At 41.9% G+C, this 8,959-nt stretch overlaps 2 non-coding genes across 2 annotated transcripts; one reads left to right on the top strand and one right to left on the bottom strand.

Moving 5' to 3' along the window:
- The first annotated feature begins 2,297 nt into the window (after positions 1-2,297).
- LOC148571671 (small nucleolar RNA R71) lies at positions 2,298-2,405 on the top strand. The gene has a single exon (XR_015908546.1). It is a non-coding gene; the product is annotated as a small nucleolar RNA R71 (small nucleolar RNA).
- A 3,580-nt stretch (positions 2,406-5,985) lies between these two features.
- On the bottom strand, positions 5,986-6,092 carry LOC148571670 (small nucleolar RNA R71). Its single transcript, XR_015908276.1, has one exon. It is a non-coding gene; the product is annotated as a small nucleolar RNA R71 (small nucleolar RNA).
- Between the last annotated feature and the right edge of the window lie 2,867 nt (positions 6,093-8,959).

Here is an 8,959-nt window from a genome sequence, read left to right as displayed (position 1 = left end):
AAGGTAGGTGGGGTGTATGGATGTGAGTGGTGAAGAGGTGATGGGGAAGAGAGATTGAGGTGATTGGTGAAGGGTTCTTAGGAAAGGGTGATCTAGGATTATGAGGAGGAAATGTGAGTGGAGGTATGTGGGGATCCTATGGGGTCCACAGATCCTGAGGTGTCAAGGATTTACATCCCTGCACCAATTAGGCATGTAAAATGCCTTTGCATACATTTCTGGCATTTAGACGCCGAAGTGATGCTTGTTCTGGGCGTTCAACGCCCATATGCAGCATATTTCTGGCGTTGAACGCCAGCTTCATGCTTGTTTCTAGTGTTCAGCGCCAGCTCCATGCTCTGTTCTGGCGTTGAACGCCAGCCAGATGCTTCTTACTGGCGTTTAAATGCCAGTAAGTCCTTCCTCCAGGGTGTGATTTTTCTTCTGCTGTTTTTGATTCTGTTTTTAATTTTTGTAATTATTTTGTGACTCCACATGATCATGAACCTAATAAAACATGAAAGAACAATAAAAATAAAAATAAAATTAGATAAATAAAAATTGGGTTGCCTCCCAACAAGCGCTTCTTTAATGTCAATAGCTTGACAGTGGGCTCTTACGGAGCCACACAGGTGATCAGGTCAATTTTATAGACTCCCAACACCAAACTTAGAGTTTGGATGTGGGGATTCAACACCAAACTTAGAGTTTGGCTGAGGCCTCCCAACACCAAACTTAAAGTTTGATTGTGGGGGTTTTATTTGACACTGTACTGAGAGAAGCTTTCTATGCTTCCTCTCCATTGTTACAGAAGGAGATTCTTGAGTTTTAAACACAAGGTTGTCCTCATTCAGTTAAAGGATCAATTCTCCTCTGTCCACATCAATCACAGCTCTTACTGTGGCGAGGAAGGGTCTTCCAAGAATGATGGATTCATCCTTATCCTTCCCAGTATCCAAGATTATGAAATCAGCAGGGATGTAAAGGTCTTCAACCTTTACTAACATGTCCTCTACTAGTCCATAAGCCTGTTTTCTTGAGTTGTCTGCCATCTCTAATGAGATTCTAGCAGCTTGCACCTCAAAGATTCCCAGTTTTTCCATTACAGAGAGGGGCATGAGGTTTATCCCTGACCCAAGGTCACACAGAGCCTTCTCAAAGGTCATGGTGCCTATGGTACAAGGTATTAAGAACTTTCTAGGATCCTGTTTCTTCTGAGGCAATCTCAGTTGATCCAGATCACTCAGTTCATTGGTGAGCAAGGGAGGTTCATCTTCCCAAGTCTCATTACTAAATAATTTAGCATTCAGCTTCGTGATTGCACCAAGGTACTTGGCAACTTGCTCTTCAGTAACATCTTCATTCTTTTCAGAAGAAGAATACTCATCAGAGCTCATGAATGGCATAAGGAGGTTCAATGGAATCTCTATGGTCTCTAGATGAGCCTCAGATTCCTTTGGTTCCTCAGAGGGAAACTCCTTTTTGATCTCTGGACGTCCCAGGAGGTCTTCCTCACTGGGGTTCACGTCCTCCTCCTCTTTTGTGGTTTCGGCCATGATGGTCATTTCAATGGCCTTGCACTCTCCTTTTAGATTTTCTTCTGTATTGCTTGGGAGAGTACTAGGAGGAGTTTCAGTGATTTTCTTACTCAGCTGGCCCACTTGTGCCTCCAAATTTCTAATGGAGGACCTTGTTTCGTTCATGAAACTCACAGTGGCCTTAGATAGATCAGAGACTAAATTTGCTAAGCTAGATGGATTCTGCTCAGAATTCTCTGTCTGTTGCTGAGTGGATGATGGAAAAGGTTTACTATTGTTAAACCTGTTTCTTCCACCATTATTAAATCCTTGTTGAGGCTTTTGTTGATCCTTTCATGAGAAATTTGGGTGATTTTTCCATGAGGAATTATAGGTGTTTCCATAAGGTTCACCCATGTAATTCACCTCTGCTATTGCAGGGTTCTCAAGATCATAAGCTTCTTCTTCAGGAGATACTTCTTGAGTACTGTTGGATGCAGCTTGCATTCCATTCAGACTCTGAGAAATCATATTGACCTGCTGAGTCAATAGTTTGTTCTGAGCCAATATGGCATTCAGAGCATCAATTTCAAGAACTCCCTTCTTCTGAGGCGTCCCATTACTCACAGGATTCCTCTCAGAAGTGTACATGAACTGGTTATTAGCAACCATGTCAATGAGTTCTTGAGCTTCTGCAGGCATTTTCTTTAGGTGAATGGATCCACCTGCAGAAGTATCTAATGACATCTTAGCTAATTCAGACAGACCATCATAGAATATATCCAGGATGGTCCATTCTGAAAGCATATCAGAAGAACACTTTTTGGTCAGTTGCTTATATCTCTCCCAAGCTTCATAGAGGGATTCACCTTCTTTCTGTCTGAAGGTTTGAACATCCACTCTAAGCTTACTCAGCTTTTGAGGAGGAAAGAACTTGGCTAAGAAAGCCGTGACCAGCTTATCCCAAGAGTTCAGGCTATTTTTGGGTTGAGAGTCCAACCACACTCTAGCTTTGTCTCTTACAGCAAACGGGAAAAGCATAAGCCTGTAGACCTCGGGGTCAACCCCATTGGTCTTAACAGTATCACAGATCTGCAAGAACTCAGTTAAGAACTGAAAAGGATCTTCAGATGGAAGTCCATGAAACTTGCAGTTCTGTTGCATCAGAGAAACTAATTGAGGTTTCAGCTCAAAATTGTTTGCTCCAATGGCAGGAATGGAGATGCTTCTTCCATGTAAATTGGAATTAGGTGCAGTAAATGATGCCAGGGCATTTTGGCCAGTTTCACTAACCTTTTCTTTACTATTTTTAGGGTAGTTTCATGCATTTCCTTAGGAAATAAGCTAGTTTTGGGTAGATATTCACTTACATCTTGATTCAAGCATACATTGTGCACTTTACATGATTTCATGAGGATTTTGCATGAATTTAAGGACAAATTGGATGTTCATTTCCCATGACTTGGACTAAAACTTTGATGCACTTTATTGCTTGATTTCAGGACAAAGGAAGCAAAGAAGAACCACATTAGTGGCTACGTTAGTTACACTAACGTTAACACTAACGTGGAATGGGAGTAACTTGCAAAGTTAATGAGAAAAGTGATTGCCAATAACGCTCTCGAAGCCATCATTGCCCACGTTAAGAGTCACGTTAACTAAGTTAACGTGAACTCTAACATGGAAGAAAGGAAATGGAGCCAATGTTAGTGACACTTAACATTATCACTAACGTTGGACCAAGATATAAGTGGCCACGTTAGAGTCCATGTTAACTTAGTTAACGTGGCCTCTAACGTTAAGAAGAAAGGGGGGAAGCCAACGTTAGTGACATTCAACATTATCACCAACGTTGGCCAAGTCACTCTAGGCCACGTTAACTCCCACATTAACCTAGTTAACGTGGAAGCTAACGTGAGGAAGGGAGGTGACGCCAACGTTAGTGACACCCAACATTGTCACTAACGTTGGAAGGAGCCCACACATGCCACCATGAGCCACGTTAACTCCCACGTTAACTTAGTTAACGTGGAAGCTAACGTGGATAAGGGAATGTTGAACCAACGTTAGTGACACTCAACTTTGTCACTAACGTTGGAGATGGCTAGCATAAGCCACGTTAGAAGCCACGTTAACCTAGTTAACGTGGACTCTAACGTGGGAACTAAGGGGCACATTGGAACGTTAGTGACAATGTTAAGTGTCACTAACGTTCTCGAAGGTTGGCAAGCCTACGTTAAAAGAGCCACGTTAACTAAGTTAACGTGGACTCTAACGTTGGGAAGGGGGAGGTTTCTCAACGTTATTGGGAAAGTTGAGTCCCAATAACGTGCGCGAAAGACAAAGAGGCAACGTTAGTGGCAACATTTGTGCCACTAACGTTGAGGTTAACGTGGCTCTTACTTGGGTAAGGAACGTTAGTGAAAAAGTTGAATGTCACTAACGTTCTCGAACCCATATTTTCACTGAACGTTAACACCACTAACGTCCTGAGCAAAAGTCTCTGCCCACTTCACAATTTCTCTCTGCAAGTAAAGTCAAGCCCAATGAAGAAGATAACTGCTTCAAACTCAAGATTCAAAGGCCCAGACCCAAGACTTGAAGAACCAACTAGAAGAGTAGAAGAGTAGTATATATAGGAGTAGCTTTGAATTAAAAAGGGAGTTGGAAAATATAGGGAGCCTCTAGGCATAGAATTACTCTCTGTATTCACTTTTTCTACACTTCTAGTTTCATTATGTATTATCCATCTTTGTTTTCATTTTCCAGAGCTATGAACAACTAAACCTCTTTCATTGGGTTAGGGAGCTCTGTTGTAATTTGATGGATCAATACTAGTTTTCATTATTCTTCTTCTATCTTTTCTCTTGATTTTACTTGAAAGCTTTCGATCTTCATCCAATTGGGTAGTTATCTTGGAAAAGAAGCTATTCATACTTGGATCTCTTCTGAACCTTGAAAGAGGAATGAAGAGATCAAGCTAGAAATACTTTCTCATGCTGGACCAAATTGGGTTTGGATGGATTTGTGACTATAATCCTCTCAGCACTTGATTTGGAAAATGCATGTGGTATAATCAGTGACCTAACTTCATCTCTTCTCATGAGCAATTGACAAAGGAATTGGCTATTGATCAAGATTTGAGAGATTGAATTACAAGAAATTGTAATTTAATCACTTAAGATTGCCAAGGAGATCAATGAGTGCATTGATTGAGGAAGAGATAAAAATGAAATTGATCCGGAGAATGCAACATCTCCTGAGCCCAATGAACTCCCCATTTCTGATCTTACCCATTCTCTTTATTTTCTGTTACTTACTTTTATGAGCAATTCCCCTATTCCCATTTATAATTCTGTAATTTACTTCAGTCATTTACTTTCAGTTCTTTAATTCTAGCATTTACTTTTTCTGTCATTTACCTTCCCGCCATTTTATTTTCTGTAATTCTAAACTCAAATCCTGGATTCGCTCAACTAGAACATTCTTCTAATTAAAGTTGCTTGATCAATCAATCCTTGTGGGATTCGACCTCACTCTATTGTGAGTTTTTACTTGACGACAAATTCAGTACACTTGCCGAAGGAAATTTGTTGCGAGACAAGTTTTTCGTGCATCAAGTTTATGGCGCCGTTGCCGGGGATTGATTGTGCATCAACAATGATTAGATTGAAGGATAACTAGATTGAGCATTTTATTTTTGTTTGATTTAATTTTCTGTTTGAGTCATTTACTTCCTGTTTTAGTTAATTTCTTCCCTTCCCCCCCATTCTTTCTTTGTTATTTACCATTCATCTCATTAACCCACTAACTATTTGATATATTGCATCACTCACACTAATAGTAATTCTGACAGATATACTTTCTGCACCTATTCTCTTTGCTTGTACTTGCTTGTTGTATGACAGGGAGAAGAAGCGGGGCTTCAACTTCCTTTGATTCTGAACCTGAGAGAACCTTCCTTATACTAAGAAGGGAGGCAAGAGAAAAACGTGTAGTTGGTGCTGAAGAAGAGGAGGAATACTTTGAACCAAACATGGAAGAAAACATGGAGAACCATCGTAAAGAAGAAGCTCACAACCATGGCGGAAGAGGTCGAGCAAATCATGCTGGGGAGGATAGAAGAGTTTTAGGCTCTTACATCAATCCAAACCCAGGAAACTGTGGAAGTAGCATTCAAAAGCCAACCATCCATGCCAACAATTTTGAACTAAAACCACAGCTCATCACCCTTGTTCAGAACAATTGTTCGTTCGGAGGAAGTGTCCAAGAGGACCCCAATCAACATCTGACCACCTTCCTGAGAATATGTGACACAGTGAAGTCTAATGGTGTTCATCCTGACGCCTATAGACTGCTCTTATTTCCATTCTCACTCAAGGATAAGGCAGCCAAGTGGCTGGAGTCTTTCCCAAAGGAGAGCTTGACAACTTGGGAAGATGTGGTGAACAAATTCTTAGCAAGATTTTACCCTCCTCAACGAATCAATAGGCTGAGAGCTGAGGTCCAAACTTTCAGGCAACAAGATGGTGAGACTCTATATGAAGCATGGGAGAGGTTTAAAGACCTAACAAGGAGATGCCCACCAGATATGTTCAATGAATGGGTGCAGCTGCACATTTTCTATGAAGGGCTTTCCTATGAGTCAAAGAAGGCAATAGACCATTCATCCGGAGGATCTTTGAACAAGAAGAAGACCATTGAGGAGGCCATAGATGTAATTGAAACAGTAGCAGAGAACGACTACTTCTATGCCTCCGAACGAGGGAACACAAGAGGAGTAATGGAGCTAAACAATGTAGATGCTCTGCTAGCCCAAAACAAGCTCATTACCCAGCAGCTAGCTGACCTCACCAAGAAGATGGAGAGGAACCAAGTTGCAGCAATCTCCACTTCATCAACAACCCAAGAAGGAGTGAATGAAGAAGCAGAGGGTAGTCAGGAGCAAGCCAACTACATTGGGAATTCACCTAGGCAAAACCATGATCCATACTCCAAGACCTACAACCCTGGATGGAGGAACCACCCGAACTTTGGGTGGGGAAATCAACAAGACCAAAGCCTTGATCAAAGACGCCTAAATCCAAACAATACAACCACCCAACACTTCACATCTAGAACATATCAACACCCCCATAACAACACCTCTCCACATTCATATCAAGGCCAGAATAACCCTCCTCAGCCTGACCTATCATCATTTGATGAAAGAATCTCAAGGATTGAGAATCTACTTGAAGGCATAGGCAAAGAGATTCAAGATAGTTAAGCGTTCCGAAAAGAGGTGATGTCCAATATGCAGAATCAGGATGCTGCCATCAAGAAACTGGAGACACAAATTGGCTACTTATTCAAGCAAATTCCAAGCCACAACCTTCGCAGCAAGACTAGCTTAACACGAAGGGAGGAGTGCCAGGCTATCACCCTTAGGAGTGGGAAGGAACTGAAGGAAACCCCCCAGAAACCACAAGAAAAGGAATCAGATAAAGAGGAAGAAGAGCAGGATGGAGCTCAAGTTCCTAATCTGAGTTCACAAAAAGGGGAAGGAGTGCTGAAGCCAGATGCTCCAAGAGTCCCGTACCCTCAGCAATTAAAGAAGAAAGGAGATGACAATCAGTTTTCGAGATTTTTGGAAATCTTCAAGAAACTGCAAATCAACATACCCTTTGCTGAAGCAATAGAACAAATGCCACTCTACGCCAAGTTCTTGAAGGAGCTCATGACTAAGAAGAGAAGCTGGAAGAACAACGAGACTGTGATACTAACCGAAGAATGTAGTGCTATCATTCAGCACAAACTACCCCAGAAATTGAAGGATCCCGAGAGTTTTCAGATCCCTTGTATTATAGGGGAAATCACAGTGGAAAAGGCTCTTTGTGACTTGGGAGCCAGCATCAATTTGATGTCGGTAGCCATGATGAGAAAGATGAAGATTGAGGAAGCTAAATCAACAAAGATGGCCTTACAATTGGCAAACCGATCGTTCAAGTTCCCGCATAGCGTCGTAGAAGATTTGCTGGTGAAAGTGGGAGATTTTATCTTCCCAACAGACTTTGTAGTGATGGACATGCAGGAGGAAGCCAAGGCTTCCATCATCCCGGGAAGGCCATTCTTGGCCACTGTTGGAGTTGTCATTGATGTACAAAAAGGAGATCTCACCCTGAGATTACACAATAAAAAGATGACGATCAATGTGTTCAAAGCCATGAGTTACCCACCAGAGCAAATGGGAGAGTGTATAAGCTTGGACTCACTTGAAGACGCAGTGCAGGAAAACTTTGAAGAAGAAGAACATGAAGGTATAATAGAGGAGGAACCTACGTTTAGTGAAGAGGTTGCAACAGTAGAGATTCAAATACAAGGTGCACCAAAGGAAGAGAACGAAAAGTCAGAAGCACCCAAACTTGAACTCAAAGCATTGCCACCCTGTCTCAAATATGCATACTTAGGAGAAGATGAAAATTACCCAGTAATTATAAGCTCATGCCTCAGCCAAGATCAAGAGGATGAACTGCTCAAAGTACTGCGAAACCACAAAGATGCCATTGGTTGGACTCTTGCTGACTTGAAGGGGATAAGTTTGGCCATATGTATGCACAAGATACTGCTGGAAGATGATGCCAAACCATCCATTCAATCCCAAAGGAAGCTGAACCCAATCATGAAGGAAGTGGTGCAGAAGGAAGTTATGAAGTTATGGCAAGGGGGTAATTTACCCAATCTCAGGCAGCCCCTGGGTTAGCCCCGTGCATGTCGTCCCAAAAAAGGGAGTAATTACCGTGGTTCCCAATGAGAAGAACGAACTAATTCCTACAAGGACAGTCACAGGATGGCGGATGTGCATAGACTACAGGAAGCTCAACGAGGCTATGCGAAAAGATCATTTCCCCCTTCCATTCATGGATCAGATGTTGGAAAGGCTCGCAAGGCACGCGTATTATTGTTTTCTCGACGGTTATTCAGGATATAACCAAATAGTGGTTGATCCCAGAGATCAAGAGAAAACCTCATTCACTTGCCAATATGGAGTGTTTGCTTACAGGCGCATGCCATTTGGGCTATGTAATGCACCTACGACTTTCCAACGCTGCATGCTTTCTATCTTTTCAGATATGATAGAAAAATTCATTGAAGTTTTTATGGATGACTTCTCGGTATTCGGAGATTCCTTTCCTAGCTGCCTACATCACCTCGCCTTGGTATTGAAAAGATGCCAAGAGACCAATCTGGTCTTGAACTGGGAGAAATGTCACTTTATGGTGACAGGAGGAATAGTCCTTGGTCACAAAGTTTCTAACCAAGGCATTGAGGTTGACAGAGCCAAAGTAGAACTTATTGAAAAACTGCCTCCACCCAGTGATGTCAGGGCAATTAGGAGCTTTTTAGGGCTTGCTGGTTTTTACAGAAGATTTATTAAAGATTTTTCATAGATAGCCAAGCCCTTAAGCAATCTCCTTGTATCA

The sequence above is a fragment of the Arachis ipaensis genome, chromosome B3 (assembly GCF_059453495.1).
Source record: "Arachis ipaensis isolate K30076 ecotype BB chromosome B3, ASM5945349v1, whole genome shotgun sequence".
In the NCBI taxonomy this organism is placed as follows: domain Eukaryota; kingdom Viridiplantae; phylum Streptophyta; class Magnoliopsida; order Fabales; family Fabaceae; genus Arachis; species Arachis ipaensis.
The sequence above is the reverse complement of the archived record's forward strand: the minus strand, read 5'-3'. Positions and strand labels throughout refer to the sequence as shown.